This window comes from Rhyacophila brunnea, unplaced genomic scaffold (assembly GCF_057557595.1).
Source record: "Rhyacophila brunnea isolate RB1 unplaced genomic scaffold, BYU_Rbru_1.0 scaffold_8, whole genome shotgun sequence".
In the NCBI taxonomy this organism is placed as follows: Eukaryota; Metazoa; Arthropoda; class Insecta; order Trichoptera; family Rhyacophilidae; genus Rhyacophila; species Rhyacophila brunnea.
In genome coordinates, this window is record NW_028233350.1 from 14842670 (window position 1) to 14863696 (window position 21027).

At 33.6% G+C, this 21027-nt stretch overlaps 1 protein-coding gene across 1 annotated transcript in view; it reads left to right on the forward strand.

Moving 5' to 3' along the window:
* Positions 1-699: 699 nt before the first annotated feature.
* SP1173 (major facilitator superfamily domain-containing protein SP1173) overlaps positions 700-21027 on the forward strand; it is a 199695-nt gene continuing 179367 nt past the window's right edge. The window contains exon 1 of the mRNA XM_085958744.1: positions 700-1145. The gene's annotated coding sequence lies outside the window, so the exon portion shown is untranslated. The remainder of the gene's footprint in view (positions 1146-21027) is intronic.

The following is a 21027-nucleotide window of genomic DNA, read 5'->3' on the forward strand; positions in this document are numbered from 1 at the left end:
AGTATGCCTTTGGCGCGAACATTCTCCCGCGCTAAGAGTATTTACAAGTTAGAACAATACGAATAAGTATTATTTTATCATGAGATATGATTTAATAATTTGAAATCCATTTCTTGGTATTAAATGAAAATATTACCTGAACATATTATTCACGTGCAATAATGCTTTTTTTTTCTTTCATGACCAAGAAGAATCTGGGAAGCATAGTAAAGGCCGATACAAATCCCTTTAAAACGAATAAATAATGTTTAAAACTATTTAAAAATTATATGTAAGTATAAAAAAAATACTTAAAATGTATAAATGCACTGATAAAAAGTTAGTATTATGGACATTCATTAAGTTTCAAGCGAATATCAGTGCACGTGCATTTATTAAAAACAATTAATGTACAATTTGTTTGTGAGAAGGTGTATGTTTGTGTAATAGTGATTATTGATCCCAACTTGATCCCCCAATTTTGTCAATTATTTTATCAACCCAATTTGATCGTGTGATATTTTAAAAAAAATTGTGCATTATAAATTAGTATATTTTCAAATCCAAAGGTTGGTATTTTATAAACAATTTGTTTTGCTCATCAAAAATGAGGGAAATGTTTCGCAGACAGCTGGTTGTTGATCAATGTCAAAGACAGTCGGCCATGGACCCAAGCGAGAATATTTTTTCGTTGTACCAAACGAGCGAATTGAAACAACCAGTTGCTCGGGGGTTTACGGTGCGTGAGCACGTTCTCAGCGAAGCATTTCTACCAGACGGCACACGGTGATCTAGTGGCATTCTCGAATCCGCGGCGCGCCGTTCGACTGCTTCGCGCGCTCTCTCGCCAAGCGTTCTATTTTCAAAATCACCATAATAACGTTTTAAATATAACTCTGACAAACGAACTTTTTTTTAGTCAGGCAGCATTGTCAGAACACGAACTGTGCAATATAAAACTATCTAAATACACGGATTATTTTTGACGATTCGTTTTTATTGTCCTTATTTCGATTTTGTGTTTTTCCTTGTGTGTTTTTTTCTACAAACAGTTTTGTATTGATTTTGTTATTTTTGTGTTCTTGTGTTTTGTGATTAATGTTTTTACAACTTTTCTGAAGACCGAAGAATTGATGAGAATAATTTTATTTTCCCTCGTTTTTTCGGTAAGTTGCATATATCGTGAGAAATATTATTATATACAGATTATAGACAAGACATTTAAATATGCATTAAGTCGCATAATTCTATTATTTGTAAAATGCTTTTCTTTTTACCTACCTATCTATACAGGTTAATGAACATGAAACCCGTCAATAGTCCCATATTCCGTCTATGGGTATTATATTATTGTATTCATTATAAGTATAATGTATTATGTTGCCTAATGCCGGGTCCACACCGAAAACAAGTCGCGCGACAACTCGTTAAATTTTACGATAATCATGATAATTATCGTAAAATTTCTTAAGCAATTATGATAATTATCGTAAAATTTAACGAGTTGTCGCGCGACTTGTTGCCGGTGTGGATCAGGCATAATGCCTACAGTTTTAACCGATGAGAACATCGTGTCCAATACACATTAGATCATTTTGCCGTTAAAATAATTCACAAGGTCATATTACGAGTTTGTATTAGTCAAAATATTTACATAAATATAAAAAAAAACATTTGTCTATAATGAAAAAAACAATTATCATTATAATATTATTAAAACTCGACATGGCATATTGTGTACCTACTTGGTATACTGGAGCTATAAAGTAAATCCACATGTGAAAAACATAATCCATACCCAGGGCTCGAAGTAGGCCGGAACGCACCGGAACGCCGTTCCTGTTCGTGAAATTCTAAAAGATAACGTTCAGGCTCGTGGATTCTTTGAAAATTGCGTTCCGTTTCATGTTATTGAGATAATATTGCATGTAGGTATGTAGTTTTTAAAGTTGTAAGAACTGATTCGTGGAACAAAATATATATTATTTATTGATGATTAGTCCTACAAGCTCTATAATAATATAATATAGGCTGTTCGGACTTCAGATGTGAGAAAAAAGGCTAAAGGGGCTACAGGTCCAGGACCTTAAATTAGTAGGTCTCCGGAACCTGAAAAATAATTTGAAATCACAAAAGAACCTTGCAGCGAAGGAATACACAAATGTACGAGCTTCTAGAATTTTGAAGATAAGAGCCCAATTCTAAGAAAATTGACGAAAAATAAGTGATTTTGCAAAAATGAGTAGTGAGTAGTATACCCATATAAAAAACTACATTGTAATGTTGTATTGGGGGGGGGGGTAATGTGTATTAGCGCAGAGCCCCTTCAAGTATAAATGAAACCCTTATTATTAGGCATATCGCCCCTATGATATCCGAAAAATATTTAACATAATTTGATATTTTTGAATGATTATTCGGCGCTCCGGCTCATAAGATTTTCTATTTCGAGCACTGTACATACCTAGTACCTATACCTGTTAATTATTACGAACCTAAATTATACGTAAATCACGAGAAAATGCTAAACAGCTAAGTAGCATTTAAATAGTATAGGTAGGTACATACTACTTATATTCAAAAACGATCTTAATTAAAAAGTTATCTTCCATAACATAAGCGCTATTTCACAACAAGTTTTCGGCACCGTCAGACTTTATACACAAGGTTGAAATAAATTAAAGAAATTTAATGTACTCACTGTTGATGAAGCAATGCCGCAATGTTCAATCGTCAGCATGAAGATGCCAAAGGGTGAATCCTGGATCGCGGAAAACGATTGATTTGAAATTTAATGCATTCATTAAACTTACTCATTAAAAAAATTGACTTCCATAGCAGACCCTCAGTCCATGTTCTTGTTAATTTTCAAAAATATTTATTAAGTAAGTAGGTACTATATTATTATTGTAACACCTACATAGTAAATAGTATAATATACTATATACCATCATAGAACATAATATTATTGCAATGAATGCAAGAAATCTGCCAATATGGCAATAAAAATCATATAACGAGTACCTAGGTAAGTAATTAAATTAACTTTAAAAAGTAAAAACACAACTCACTGCAGATTCAAATGAAAGCCTCCAAAATACATTTAACTTTATTCAATTGATACGTATAATATACAATTAATGGATGGTTGGTAGGTGTGGCATCATGTTCACGTTTATATCCAATATGTATATTGGCTACATTTAATAAAAAAAATACATAGCTTCATACCTCTTGTAGATTAAGCAAAAGACAAATTTCTAAATTAATTAAGTAGGTACCTATGTATTTACTTTTTTCCAAACACCTCTACAAAAAATGTGTGTAGGTACCTATAATAAAAGCTAAATACTACGAATTAATTATTTTTTAAATATTTTTCAGTCAAATCCAGTAAACAGTATAAACTAGTTTGGCGGTAGGTACACAGTAACTGAGTAACCCAATGTTTTATAAAATAGGTATAATATCAAAATCATTGATAATCATAATTTTCGATGTGGTTATTTGATGTTTCTAGAAGTAAGAAGTACCTAACCTCAGAGTTTGATATGCTCTTAGAACTTGTTGATTAATGATTAGGTACCTACCTGCCTTTTGGACCATAACAATGGCTGGGCTTTTTGTTTTCTTTACAATCCATTTTGATGCATTACCATTACCACATGGGACAGTCGCGAAGCTTGTTAGAAAATAATATGTAGGCACTTGAATACAAATTAAAGTTACTTATAACGGAATTATTGTAAATGTTAGACATGACATAATAATATTATATTACTTACCTGTAAAAGGGGTTTTAAGCGATAGTCGGCACGGGCCTCAAAAGGTAAATTATAAAAAAAAACATTATATCCAGGGGTTAGTTTTTAGTGGATGAGTTTATGCAATTTTATAATAACTACCTATCTAATAATTTAAGACGTCATTCAAAGTACAAAATTGCACAAACGTGCAAATTTACCTTTGCAATCAATCAATAATTAGCTTTCAATTTTTTCTCAATATACCTGCTTCTATTTGTTGCTTATGTCATTTTCTACACCACCACGAGTTACAAAAATAATTTACGCAACCCCATTTGTCAAATTCTTTGAATTTCAAATACCTAACTACTCTAATTTTATTTAATTATAAATTTAACCTATTTAACTCGTGCACAAAGATTATATATTTCGATATTAATGTCATTAGTGTCAGTAAAGTCAGACAGTTAAAACATGTAGAAAAACAGAGGAGTATTATTAAAATAACAAACATTTGGGGGGGGGGGCAAATATGTTTTTTAGCCCAGCCCCCTTCAACCGTAAAATATCAGACTTGGTTGGGTGACATGAGAATTTCTAGTTGTTTGATTTCGACTGAGTTAAATTTTTAACTTTCGGGTAAATAATTATTATTGAATACTATGTATGTACCTATGTCGTGTTTACTTTGAATTCAAGATTAATCTAAGTTCAGACTATCTTCTGCGTCTGTGATGTTTGCTCCCTCTATTGATTCAACCCGCTATTTATACTATTTCTGCGAAAAGATTAGTTTTCAATGTTGGGATGTTTTGTAGCATGGATAACATTATAATACTATTTTGGGATTAAGTTATATGTTATAATATTATTATGGAGGGGTGTATGTCAAATAACATTCGGATATAGACAAATGAACGCCACATGTCATGGAAAACTAGCAGAAATAGTATCATCTCATATTTCATGGATGTTAGATGCGAAAATAGTTTTTTTAAACATGTAATAAAACATAATATACATATTATGTATAGTCCTCTTGGTCGATATCTGAAAAACAATGGTAGAATAGAATATTGTGTGTATGAAAAAATAAGTAGGTATCAAAAAAAAAAATGTAGCGCTCAATTATAATGAATCAAAAAAGCTTTGTTGCTAGTTTCGATATTCCCCAACCCCCAACTAGTCCAACCCTTTATTATTTATGTCATTGAATATCAAACGTTACTAACAGTGTATACCTATACAATATATATGTATACAATATGGTTATTATTGCATTTAGCTAAATTATTAATCTCCACATAAGTACATATTATTAAAATCGTTGGAACGGTGGAAATAATATAACATGTTAAGGGGGGACATGCTCGTCGAAGGTCGAAATTGAGTTTTTATTGTATTTTCAAACCATGATCCTGGACACTCCTTAAACGTTGTAGATAATCTATTTATATAATTTTGAAGCCTTATTATCCTTTATAGTTATTTTTAACATTTGATGACTGCATAAAGTATTTTTGTTACATTAAATAGTATTCTTTTAAACCTCTCGCTCTAATGTTTTAGAATATAGTCATATTTCGGTACATAACTGTGCAGTGGTGTTAAGATTTTTTACATTTATTAATTTTTAAACGCATTTATAAAACCATTAGCTTAATTTATTACGAGATAATTTTTGTAAAATATTCACGATAAAAAATTATATTAATAATCTCTGTGATCCCAAATTTGACAAGAATTAGGCATTTTATTATTCAAAAAATCGGCAAGATTAACACATTTAAAGATAATTCTAAAGATACTTATTATAAGCTATGTTTTTGATCATTCAAGTGTGATAAACATCTTATGAATAATGATTGCTTTATAATAATTATTGACCTAAGAATAAGGTAATGTTTTTTTGAAATATGCCATTTCTTTTGTCATTCCCTAGTGGTTAAGCTACAACATACGGCCGTAGCCATAAATTGACAAACTATAATTAAAGTAGGAAGTAAAATTATGTTAACGCGCGTGTTTGAACATGTACCTAACCGATTTTTTTTTTTATTTTTTTTAAACGGTACATGTTCAAACACGCGCGTTAATATCATTTTACTCCCTACTTCAAATATAGTTTGTCAATTTATGGCTACGGCCGTAGGTTGTAGCTTAACCACTGGGGAATGACAAAAGAAATGGCGTATTTCAAAAAAACACTACCTTATTCTTAGGTCAATAATTATTATAAAGCAATCATTATTCATAAGATGTTTACCACACTTGAATGGCCAAAGACATAGCTTATAATAAGTATCTTTAGAATCATCTTCAAATGTGTTAATCTTGCCGATTTTTTGAATATTAAAATGCCTAATTCTTGTCAAATTTGGGATCACAGAGATTATCAATATAATTTTTTATCGTGAATATTTTACAAAAATTATCTCGTAATAAATTATGCTCATGGTTTTATAAATGCGTTTAAAAATTAATAAATGTAAAAAATCTTAACACCACTGCACAGTTATGTACCGAAATATGACTATATTCTAAAACATTAGAGCGAGAGGTTTAAAAGAATACTATTTAATGTAACAAAAATACTTTATGCAGTCATCAAATGTTAAAAATAACTATAAAGGATAATAAGGCTTCAAAATTATATAAATAGATTATCTACAACGTTTAAGGAGTGTCCAGGATCATGGTTTGAAAATACAATAAAAACTCAATTTTGACCTTCGACGAGCATGTCCCCCCTTAATATTTTACAATATCCATAATAAACTAAATTATATTTACAAATAAAAGTTTCTGTCATTTTCCAGTGATTCACTGAGTGCAAAATAGTGATTTTTTTTGCTGCTGATAAAAGGTGCGAGATAAGTTTTTAATATTACAAAATAAATAATACTAATTATAATTTTATTATTACGTAACATCAAGTGAACAGCTAAATTAATGATATCATTGTTGATATTAGTAATTTTGCTTGACCTGGTCGAGATACATAGGTATTTATTTAAGAATACAAAATATTGTGGACCTAACAAATCTAAATTCAAGACGTACACAACATGAGATTTACATTATAAGTCAAATGTTATCCTCACAAGAGAGAAGAGAATGTAGAAAAAAAAATATAATAACAATAATAATAATGATAACAAAAAATAAAATAAAATCAAAACATACTTAAGTACAATTTAATACAGAAAAATAAAATTTTTGAAAACAAAAAACATACAATTTTTCACAGAAAAATAAAGTTTCAAAAACAAAATGCAAAGTACATCATTGAAAATGTCTATGTCTTTAGGGAGCGCATTTACTAATCTTGCACCCCTCGCTAATGGTGCCTGATAGGCTTGACACAAGAAAACGGTTCCGATGCAGAATAAATTATGGCTGTGACCACGTAGGTAATTGACAGGCGCATGTAAATTCAAATACATTAGGACACCACGATTGGAAACCATCCCTGCGATAACAGGGAAAAGTGTTTCAAGAGCAGAAGAGACCGGAGTTTGGTATATACCTATATAGGTTTGATCAAAATTCTGTACAAACTATTGACAGTTGTAATCAAAATATTGTTTCAAACATTTACGTAGGTAGATGTAATAAATACATCCTAATTACTGCACATCTATTCTATACAAAAGGTTATCGGCGGCTGTCGAGGGTAGTTTATCGTAATTATATTGTATTGAGGCGGTTAATTGTTACAATAAGTTAACCGTCTGAACTATCAAAAAGTTCTATGTTTTAACAGCACTTCTCTTGGCTGTGTTAACTTTTAGAGCGAGATAGACAGTTTTGACAGCTTAGAAGGCTAAAATATGCAAACCCTCAATTGTGTGTAGAATAAACCCACTGATACATAATATATCTTATGTATCTTTATAGTATATTATTGGTAAGTATAAATTAAGTATGATCTTACTCCACTACAACAAATACCACTAAATCTTTTGATAATATACGATTATAATATAATATTACAACTTATTACTTTGATTAGAAAATAATATAATAGAAGTAATTGAAAAAACTCGAATATTCAATATTTGTATATCTCTTCTGCATGTCTATTAAGTACCTCTATGTCACCTACTTATCTAATTTTAATAAAACTTAATTAAATATGAGGATTTTTTTTACATATTGAGCACCATAGATTCGGTTAGAGTTTATTTTAGGTAGGTCACTATACCTATGCATACCTTGGTATATAAAAATAACAATACAATATGCCTGTATGTACATATTATATATATATTGCATCGTATATGGGAAATTTGATTGAAGGACGAAGGTAAAAAAAAACAAAAAGATACGTCAGACGAATTCCTGATGGTACATTTTACCCGTTGCATGCGGTTAACTTATAATATGGTTAATTTAATTTCATCTGATGAAAAAACTAATTTTAGTACATTAGTCATCTAGGCCGCCTCACAAGGAGGTGTTGAACGGTTTTTTAAACGAAATATGGATCTTGACCACCTGCTCAATCTAGTCATAATTTAAAAACAAACAATATTATTTGTACCATTTTTAGTATGTACGAAATCTTATATTATTATTTCTACCTACATGCAATTCAAAGGAATCCGATTTTGATTTTGACTTATTTATACAATATAACTTTGCCATTTAATTATAACCATTAAAATATTTAGTAGAAACGTGGTTGGACAGTGTTGAGGTATTGTCTATTATTATGATATTATACCATGTTGGTTATATTGTTATTATAATATGTAATACAATAATATTATGTGATAAATTACTTGGTAAGGCAAAAGAGAATACACTTGAAAACAACAGGTATGAATCCACGAAACACCTTCTGGTGTGGCCTGGCGTATGGCTGAAACTCATTCGGGGAAGGCATACGTGTTTCATAACTCACGATGTGCTCCATGGTTTTAATCTCGCCACACTCAGGGAGTGGTCTTTCAAGCCCCACTTATTATGCATCATAAATAAACACATCTAAAATGCCTACACCGGATTCAATTCTGTTATATGCTATATTTGCGTGGAAATCTATATCCAGGAAGCTGGTCGAATTAAACGGGGAGCTCCTTACGATTGATGCTAACTTTCCTCGCAATTAGCCGAGCATCTTCCTGCTCGCTCTCAGTCTGAATCAGTTACTCTTCTGCAATCCAGCGAGGGTTCTTCCACGAGCGAAGACGTTTCTTTTATGGAGACGTAGTGTCAGCATAGATAGAGTGGGAATTTTGCGTTGCTTATTGCTTATTTTTAAAAGAAAATATACCGGAATAGAGAAATAAATAATCATATTATGGGTACGTAACGTACCCATGTTGAAATATTTGTTACACTAGGGTTCGATAGTTCGTTCAACTGATTAACTGGACATGTTGGCGGATTTGCACATCTTTTGTTGACTGGTATAATACAACATTAAACTTTTGTTGATGACAGTATGGTTTACGTTTTGGGAGTACGTATGGGAGACGAGGAACATTTTGATTATATTAATTTATGTTTCAAAAAAAATTATGAACACTATTCAAATGATTCAAGTGGTGTTAATTGTATGGATTCATGATGCCATTACACATTCAAGCCATAAAGACGTTGAATAATCACTCACTTATAATTTAAATAGACTGCTAGAGTTACATTTTATCATTAATATTTAAATTGTTTTTGGCTCTTGTTTTTAATTTGATATTATAACCTTTGTACTGGACTGACTTGAAAAAGCCCAACAATATTTGTTTTGTACCAGTCATTCAACTGCAAGTGGAAAAGTGAAACATTTTTAATACCCGAGCGCGTAAATCAGTATCCAGAACAGTAGCAATAAAAAAATTCATGTCAGTGAGGTTTTATAGTTTTATACCATAATAAAATAATAACAGTGTAGTCTACAAGTTGTACATAATATTGTTAATATTGCAATCAGTGGATTAAGTGCTACATAAGTAATATAATAGTGCCGGGATCATATCTATTGTAAATAAACAGATGGAGTGTTTATATACAGAAATAGTTGGCCATGAAATGTTGGCTAATCCTAGAATCGCAAGTGCTGAGAACGTTGGAACACGTAATCATGGTTTTTTTCAGAACGGTCGATTCGTCACTACTATGCCCAGTCAACACATTTTTTTTGCGACCATGTCCGATCCATAGGATCATATTATGGGCCTCCACAGAGTGGTGGTATGTATTAACAGATTTTTGTTTTTACGAGAAATGGATGTCAGCCACTTGCTCAACCTATTGGGTCCATACTCCGACCCATACACAAATTGAAAAACAATATGTGTATTTATTTGTCAGACCCAGGATTCGAACGGGTCAATACAATAACTAAAACTTGCCTCATTTTCAATGGATCTATGATACTACGTGCTTGGCTAATTTGCCCTCCCTCCTCTTTTTCTTCAAGAATATTTTTTAATATTTTGATGGTTAAGTAGGTACTGACACTTGGTCATCTGACGCATTGCCAAAACCTTTGCGCCATGTCCAAACCGTCCCTGCATATGACTTTTCGTAGTGTATACTTGGTCGAACTAAAAAAGCCCCTTTTCCATGATCACTTCGAAATTGGACTGACGATTGATTTGGCGTTAAACAATTATTTTTTAGTGGCTTTCGTGTTCTTGTGGTTATCAATGTATTGGCAAAACGACTCATGATGTTTGTTATTAGTCATTGAAAATCTTCACCTAATTTTTATTTCGCAGTTACCGGAGTTTTCGCCGTTGGTTGGAATAACCACCAGACTTTTTCGACACAATATAGTGATCCCCTGTTACCCATGCATACCGCAGCATACCTCACCTTACCTTATTACTTCCGCAGCGTTACCTCCGCTTTACCTCGTTTCTTCTCTCTTCATACCAATGAATGTCATTGCTTCATACCCACTACCCAGACGGTGCAATCTACAATATCTTCATGTGGTTATACTCACCTATCAGAATTTGTATCGTGTTCAACGGCTGACCGTCGTAATGGGTGGAGACCATAGAGGTATTAAATTAAAAAGATGGGCAAAGAATCGGCTTTCTCATACAGCTGAATGAAGCAGGCCAACAATAACCGACAACTTACAAGAAATAGCGACGCGATAAAAAAAATCTGGGCATCACAGAGGATTTACTTTGGTTATTATAACGTACTCATATAATATAATTTTAACGTTCAAATTTTGCCGCCTCACCATACTTTTTCGCCATACTGCTTCACCACACGTTCATATAACCTGCCGCCCCTAGGTGGAGACTCTATGACTTCAGACATAATAATTATGAAGAAGCATACTCTTTCCAAATGATTTATTCTCTCGACAAGTCAGCGGTATACTTCAAAGATTTTTCTCAATTAAATATTACCGAATGAATCACCAATAATTCTATTTTTAATCATGTATCCATTTATTATGTATTTTATCATAGTCGTCATGAATGTGATGTCAGATGTGACTGATATTTATATTATACTATTTTACTCCGTTCATGTCATAGTTTACTGTGTCAGTGACTGGGCTCTTCTATCGCTAGATGTGACCGAATTATTTTCATTAATGAGCCCGTCCTACTTCTTATCAAGAATTCCACGAAGCGCATTAATTTGATTATTATACCGCCAGTAAAGAGATCACTCCTATACCTAGTACTAAGATCTTGATCACAAGCGAAGATTATTACAGTCAATTACTCTTTAACTACTTAGGTAGTAAACCGGAATAGTGGTTACAAATTCTCAATGTTATATCAATGAAATTTGAAACCGCAGATTTGAATAATGTTTGACTGAGTCATAAAAATAACTAATTAATCAGAAATGCATCTATGCTGTGTACTTCTCAATAAATTAACCACGATAATGTAATTCGCTCATATTGCATTTTGTATTATCTAGTGATGATTGATGACGCCTTCCTTCATTCATATTGTCACCATAATACTACAACTAGGTAACTCTGATTTGGTGATTGTTCTGAAAATGAAATGTAAACTTTACTTGTTTAAAAAATTCTGCTTGTTTAATTGGGAACAATTAAATAATGTTCAATTGTATGAAAAATATTGTAGATATATTATTTTATTTATTTAATGCATTTATGGTTTTAAAGTTATATAATATTTTCAAACACAAAATTAATACAGTCCACATTAACTTCTGATTTATGTACTTACCTAGTTTTATTATTTTGTAGAGAAGGAAATTTAGAATCATATTCAATAGCTACCTCAAAAACAGCGAACAAGTTATCTAGTTGTAGTATTGAGGTGACGATAGTCTTCATTATTTTTTTCACTTGTAACTGTAACCCCCGTTTCAGACGGGACACCGGTGGCTCGTATATAATAAGGAGGAATTTGTATTCGAATAAAGGGGCCTTTGTATTATGTTTATGAACGCCCCAGAGCTCATCAGCCAACGCATAATTTCGCGTTATAAAAAGAACATAAAACTGGCTGCGGTAATAAAAACAAGCGTATCGGCGGCTTAAGAATGTAGCGCCAGACGGAAAAGTGTACCGGACACGCGTTGACTCATTATCTCTAGGGCGTTCATAAACATAATACAAAGGCCTCCTTATTATATACGAGCGCGACACTGGTGTCCCGTCTGTAACAGGCCTCGTGTAGAATTTATGAGACCCCAGTTGGCTGAGATGTGAACATATTCAGTGATGCGTTGTTTACTATTTTTTTTTTTTTTTGTGTATTTTTTCATGTAAATATTCTGTTGGTTAAATGAACTGAATTCTTGCTGGAAAGCCATTTTATTAATAATTAAAATAAAGGCAAAGTAGACTAACATTACCAAACTTTATTTTGTAATAATCCGACTAAAGAGTTAAGTTTTTGGACATGGCTATTCTTATGGTAAAATAATAATATGTTAATTATTATTATTTGATCTGATTTTTTATATACTTAGGTATTATTAATATTAAATACACAATCGCAAACCTTCAGCGAAATATTTTTTTGTATCAAAAGTTATAAAAGAGTGTATTATTTCAAATATCAAGTATAGGTAAATCATTCTACAGTGGCACCATAGGCGATTTGCGCGTGTATTGAATTGCTTGCGACAATGCCTGTTTCAATGCTAGCAAACAATACCACTACAACTGCAAGCCGCATTTCCCGTACCCATGGTGCCACTGTAAAACGATTTACCTATACCTAAGTACTTTTAAACACGTGCCAAATGAGCAAGTATGTCAGATGTAAAGTGACATCAACACACTATCTTGCTGCACGCATCTCAGTTGCATCCAGAATAGGCACGTGCCGAAACAAAATGCAGCTATCTGCACCATCAACATTCATTCAAATCGTTATGCAAGGCTTCAAAGAATATTGACCGTAAAGATCGTGCGATAGTGTCGAATGAGAGATGTATTATATTAAAATGGAAGCATAGCATAGCTACGTAAAAGGACAATGAATCAATTTATTACTATGCGGCTATTAGGTTGGTCAGAGGCTCTCAAAGAGTGTGGATTCGACGCCCAGGGGCCCTATGTTAGAACTTGCGAGTTGAAGTCGCCCGGTCGACATGACGTCATGTGACATCATAGTGACGTACTACCGGAGTGATAATAGCATTCGAGAAATTAACGCTACTAAAATACTGGCGTTATCCATTGTCCCCATACACAAATAGGTGTTTCAGCATAATAATATCTATGCTGAGCAGTGTTTGTTGGGCGGCTTCCCTCGAGCGTGTATTGGCCTACGTCACAATTACGTCATGTCGTCGGGTGACTTCATATCACTAGTTATAACATAGGCCTGCAGGGGCCTTATGTTAGAACTTGCGAGTTGTAGTCGCCCGGTCGACATGACGTCATATGACATCATTGTGACGTACTACCGGAGTGATAATAGCATTCGAGAAAATAACGCTTGTCAAATACTGGCGTTATTCATTGTCCCCATACACAAATAGGTGTTTCAGCATAATAATATCTATGGTGAGCAGTGTGTGTTGGGCGGCTTGCCTCGATGTATTGGTTTACGTCACAATTACGTCATGTCGTTGGGTGACTTTATATCACTAGTTATAACATAGGCCTGCTGGAGTGCCGCAGAGTTATTCGAAAATTCCGTTTATGCGCGAACACAATAATAGATTCGAATAATTCGGTGGCTCTTTTCTTCGGATGATAATAAAACGCATCATACTGCTCTTCCTTTATCGCGGACACGCACAGAGTCGAAACCGGATATGATTTTAAATTTTGTACAGGGGACTCTATGCAATTTTAATGCACGGTATTTGGAGCGGAAGAGTGCAATAATATTAGGGTCCTCAGAAAAAAACATTATATCAATTGTAAACTTCCACCAAATGATTTCTTGCAGATTAGATAAAAAAAAAATTAAAAAAAGTGAGGGTCGTCAATGTATTTGATGAGATAATTAATCTCAAAGGTGAGAAAAAATACATTCGTATATATTCAGTGAAAGACAGGGGCTCTATGTTAGAACTTGCGAGTGCAAGCTTCCCGGTCGAGATGACGTCATATGACATCATTATGACGTACTACCGGAGTGATAATAGCATTCGAGAAAATAGCGAGTGGTCAGACAGCGGCGCTATTCATTGTCACCATACACATATAGGTGTATGATAATAATATTTTCTATGGTTATTCTGTGCGCGGTCGGCATGCCTCGAGCGTGACGACACAATTACGTCATCTCGTCTGGTGCCACACGAGACGAGAGTTAGGAAATCGCGGTGCTACTCGTGTATTTCACCCAGACAGCGGATTCATTAGCGCAACCTCTGTCCGACAGTGGGTGACAAATTATTATTATAATTTTGCATTTTCCAAAAAAATATACTTGAAATGCGCATGAGTTTTGTGTATTACAATTCTAAAGTCATCTATTTTAAAGTCGATGACAGATGAACAAAACAATTTAAAATAGCGTTGCTATCATTCGCATTATGCACTGAACAAAATAGTTATATTTTTTTAACCATGTCCGATCCTACAAGGGCCTCCACTTGGAGCCAATTGCTCAACCCATTAGATCCATACTCATGACTCCAAACACACATAGAAAAACAACATTAGTATTTTTTTTTGCCAAATCCAGGATTCCAACCCGGGATTCACATCATAATCTGACGGGTTACCCGCTCGGCCATCGTGTTCATTATACATGATATTATTATCATTTGCGATAATGCTTTAAATTAATGGGGAAGCATAAAAAAGATTTATTTCATGAATTAATTTATTAATATTGTGGAAATAATAGTTTTACATACGATTTTAAGACAATTTCCTTAGCAGTGGTAAAACAATATAGTGTTATATTATTTCACATGACCACATTATAATAATATATGTCAGCATTTAGTTCTAATTAACAAGAATATACTTAGATGTTTTTTTCGTATATACAGGTTTCCGTTCGTTCGGCTTTCCAACTAGTTCAAAGGTAAATTAATGATTGTTTTTTTAATGTATACGGTTTTATGTTGTAGCTTCGTGTGTCGGAAATACATCATGTCATGTGCACTCGATCTAATGCAGCACTTCTTATTAATGCAGATGACAAGCATAAAATAATACGTTGGGGTAAGTCACCCAGCCGCTGGCGTATTGTTATATAAATTTGCACACAAAGAGAAAAAATACATCCACGAAATATTATTTTCGATAGTGGATTTTCCACAAGGATTAGATGGGTATACTCACTCATACTGTATACCTATCATGGACTGGTTTTTTTAATGCGACTAGACCAGACAAACAAGTTTGTCGTTCAGAGACAATGCGACTTTATTGTCATGCGCGATGTTACATAAATTTTGTATTATTCCTCCATTGTCTCGTTTTAGAACACCGGATATGATTTCATGTATTTTTTTTATATTATAAAAATAACTGAAAATGAAAACATAGAAAACAGGCAGTTAAACAAAATGCATGTACATCTATTATATATACACAGTTCGTTATTTTACCCGCGACTTACAAGTAGAAATTGCCTTATAGGGCCTTCCACGTGCATGGATTCACTGGCATCAATTGAATAGTGTGTTAATTAAAGTATCGAGATGATAACTGCTCACACTCAAAAGTGCTGTAAACGAGACGTGTTGTTATTGTATGGTGCTTTTGACTAGTAAGTAGTAAGTAGTAAAATTGGTAAACGTCTAAATAGAAAATATTTTTTCCAGCAGGTTTACCACCATGGCCCCCACATCCTGAAGCGGGTCCCCAGGCTCTAATGTTTGGCGGGCCCCTCTACCTATCACTAAGGGTAAAGGCAGTGTGACGCGCTACATTAGCGTTTTCCATGGTGTACGCGGTAAAATTAAGGTGTATTTTTAGCGATTTTTTGTATTATTCCCATCCAATTGTATTATGGAGTTGTTGAGCATCGGCACACAGTTTAAAATAGCATCGTACAATCAAATATTTTTTTTAAGACTTTTTTTTTACTATTAGAGCAAAATTGTGGTGTGTGTTTATCTCACTCATCTGGTCGACTCGTCACGCCGGGCCCTTCCTGAGCCCGGACCCCCAGGCTAGAGCCCTGTCAACCCACCCCCCCTTGTGGGGGCCATGTTTACCACTATCGCTATATACTCATGCTTATACTTCATGCAATTTGAAACTATCGCTTGAAAGAATTTGCAATATGTACTTATTAACTTACGTAAATGTAATTTTTCGAACACGCTACAGGACGCCACTGGAAATATGGAAGAGAACACGTGCCGGCACGTTATCAGAATATGACAGACTAGATCGGCACACAGTTTAAAATAGCATCGTACAATCAAATATTTTTTTTAAGACTTTTTTTTTACTATTAGAGCAAAATTGTGGTGTGTGTTTATCTCACTCATCTGGTCGACTCGTCACGCCGGGCCCTTCCTGAGCCCGGACCCCCAGGCTAGAGCCCTGTCAACCCACCCCCCCTTGTGGGGGCCATGTTTACCACTATCGCTATATACTCATGCTTATACTTCATGCAATTTGAAACTATCGCTTGAAAGAATTTGCAATATGTACTTATTAACTTACGTAAATGTAATTTTTCGAACACGCTACAGGACGCCACTGGAAATATGGAAGAGAACACGTGCCGGCACGTTATCAGAATATGACAGACTAGATCGCAGATTTTCGATATCCAACTACTGTATTGCAATCTAAGTTACCACATGCATTGATATAATATTATCTACACACCCAAAAGATACACCATTCCATTATAAGGTGTTTCCAGTAAAGGTTATATACATCTGACAAGATCTGTAAGAATGACAGTTATCGCAATGTTTGTGGAGTTCAGTTTTAAATACATACAATATGTATTATTCTCTTTCAAAATATCCCGCAAAATTTAAGTATTTTATTATTATTTAAAATCAAGTAAGCAATAAAATTGTTGTATTGCTTACTTGAGAAATTGACGGAAATTGACCCTTATTACAAAGCAGATAGAGTTCATTTTAATGTCTCTCATAGTATGTATTTATCTATTTATTACGTGAGAATAACATAGAGATTCTGGCAAAAAAAACTTCAGGGCAGACAAACATTATGTAGTAATTTTGTTTTGCACACACTTCGTACATATAAAATAATACGTCAATGACCCACATTGTATACATTGTCTTCATCTGTTAACGAAGGAATGGCATTTGTATTAAAAGGGTCGTTTACGAGGGTCATTTTAGATGCAGCATCCATTAGTAAGTCAGTGGTAATAGTGAAACACAAGGATGTTTTACTCTCAGTTTGCAGAGAGAGATACCAACATTCATACCACAGAACAGATGAGTTCCCTGATTCATACTCTTCTAATAAAAAATAACCGAACATTGTTGAACATTATACCTATTATCAAAGCAAGCAAATACCCCATACGCGTCAAGAACAACCGCTTATTCATAGTATCGCTTTTCATATTAGAGAATACTATAATGTAGGTGTATTTTATCAAGCATTTACGGTACCTACGTATAATATTATCTACCTCGAATTGAGACCATTTTTTTTACGTTATCGGTTATAACAACACTGGGATTTATATCAAATATCAATGAACCCGAATACGACACATTTATATCATATATAGATAATAGTTACAGTCAGGGCTCGAAATGGACCGGAGCGTACCGGAGCGTCGTTCCTGTTCGTGAAATCGGTATAATTATCGCTCCGTCTCGTGGAAAAAATAATTTGACCGTCTGAGCTAGATAGGCCATATAATAGAAAATCTAACACACTTATTTTTATGAAATACACATAAAATTTGATAACTATGTCTTCTAACTATGAATACTATGTATTGTTCTTCAGAAAACTGTCGAGCGCTCCGGTTCGTAAACTTTTCCATTTCGAGTGCTGGTTACAGTTACATGATCAAACACCTATATTTTTTGGTAAATAATGCCCTCTCATTGTCATAGAGAAAAATATATCAAGGAAATGAATATGATATTATGGGCACACCTAGGAATACTTCAGATAACAAGTTAATATATTCAAAATCGAAATAGTGACATGGTTGTTCGACTTCCCCTTTACAAAATAAATATTCCCCTCATAATAGTAATGAATCGAAATGACTTAGCAAAATAAATCAATATAATATTGCTTATGAATGCTTTATGCTCAGTTCTATTTTGTATTGTATTTATTAAAATTAATATCAAATGAATTTTTTCAAAAACATAATTCGAACGTATCTCGTTCGGCTTTAGAGATGGACACTCTGCCACTACTCAACCGGAAAACGAGGTTCGTGTGCCTGTAAATATAACAAATAATATAATAATTAAATTAAAGTGTATACGTCTGTCTAATTTGTCTGTTTTGACTATTTCCATGATGGTTTTTGTTTGTCAGCTTGTTAAGACCAATATTGATTAACTTTGTATAGCTTATAAATTATAGATATTGAAAATAGATTGATACCTACGTTGTTGACAGATTCATCTCGATGTCTGGAGTTAAGACAAAACAACGGAACAAAAATAACGTAGGTACATACTTACAATAATGCATCACGTTAGATAAAGTTGAAAGATAGCAACGGTGGAATGGTAACGTGAGGAGCGGTTAGAGGGAGCGCGCTGCTACATGCAACCGTTTTCCATTGCACGGGCTAAGTCATAACTAGAAGAAGAAAAAAACACGAATAGAAGTTGTCTGATAGTAACGGCGGAATGATGAGGTAAGGAGCAAGTAGAGGGGCGGGTCTATGGATCCAACCGTTAGCTATATCCCACGGATTTTAATAAAGTCAATTTATTAATTCCGTCTACATTGCGTGCTTTTTCGATAGTAAATAATAAATTTGTTAAATTGGAGCTGATAAAAGCATCACCATTAATAAATTTATTTTTCTGTGCCATACTCTAAATAAAATTATACTAAGTGTCTGTTATATAATGTCTCTCTTAAAAGTTTCATAATTCACATACAATTTTAATGGTGTTTAAACTATTATGTGTATCATTGAAAGCTCTTCAAAAGCTCCTAGTCTATTTATTTCCACTCGAGAGTAATCTGCTTCTCACTTGAACGATGATTTATCTAACTACTTTCTGATTGTAAACAATGTAAAGTTTGCCTACAATCGAGCTTCTGTCAGTTTACATAAAGTGATTCCTCAATAAAAAAGTATAGCTGTGTCTTACTAATTTCCTAATATAATGTGACCATTTAAGTTAATAGAATATATATTTACTTACATGAAGCGAACATTACGAATTTATTAGTTTTAGGCGTAATGTTGTTGTTAATGTTATTTGGGACACCTAATGACGGGATTACGCAACATCCAATTAATTTACAATTGAATTTACTGACAATATAGCTGAAAATAAATATTTAAAAAAAATTAAAAACTTACAATTATTATTATTTAAAACAACTGTTCATTGAACGGTTTCGTTTTTTTGCTTATTACTTATTATAATCATTGAAATGTAGATTGATAATTATTGATTCTTTCTTTCAAAGGTGTAGGAGAGATGTGTTTGCATTGTTCGTGGTTGTAATTATTTCAATACGTATATGACTATTTAATTTAAAGAGCATTGATATTCCAGACAATAAAAAATGTGTTGTAGCTTTAAATCGATGGCCGGGGTCGATCCACTGCTGGATAAATGCCTCCCCTAGCTCTCTACACTTTTCTCGGTCCCTAGTTCTATGCTGCAACGTACATCCACCGAACTTTATGAGCTCTATCCATCGTTTTTTAGGGCATCCATGTGGGCATTTAGTGACCCTGTATGACAGCATTTGTCCCGCGGATGTCTACTCGCCGAGCGACATGCCAGGCCATTGTCATTTCATCTTCTTAGCGACCTCTATCACATAGCGTACTCAATGGGGTTTTACCCGGAGCCAGAACACTGAAAATTTGTAGCGCTCTCCACTCCTCCAGATGTTTTTTTATTATTATTAAATTTTCATCTTAAAATCCAAAACCTCGTATGTACCTCAAGGTAGAAAAGGCAAAACCTTGTTTCCCAAATGCATTAACATACTGTCAACCAAAGAAGTTGGGAATCAATAAATTATAATATTCGATACGGTGACTAAACGGACTTGAAAGTTATTAAGGTGATACATCAATGAAACGGGAAATAATTTTCAACTATAGGCGCGACGAAATTTTGGACTCGCTGGCAGTCTGAGAGCGAACGTCGAGGTGTCAATACGTCATTTTGTTTCGTGATGGTGACAGGGGTATTGATTCTTAAATCGTGTATAGATGACTAAAAACGTTACCAATTTACTTTAAAAAGAAAACATGTCAATGAATATATTATTATTGTTACTAATAGTACATACGTTAAAGTGCCCACCACCACCCGTCATATATGCACAAAAACAGAACAAAAAATGGACGTATGTTGGATTTATATGACAAATTATATTTCGTTTCGCATGCGTCATTTGTACCCGAGACCCGCAATCCGCGCATCGCCTAGCCACGATCTTTTTAGACCGTGCCTCAGCTGATGTACAGCCTTAATTCAGTTCACTACTCCACCGCGGGATTGTGATTGATGTGCTTCAATTTTTCCATACTTTTTCAAAAATATAGCCGTAAGAATTGTAGGTAAGTAGGTAGATAACTTACATTAAGCGTAGGTATATTATTTTTTTATTAAAAAATGTCTTCCACTAACAAGTACTTGGATAATTACAGTAACCATTGTGTTCATTCAGTTATTAGGAGAAATTGTTAGATTAGCGTTCATTAATTTTTTACACTGGTTTTGTTATTTTAATACT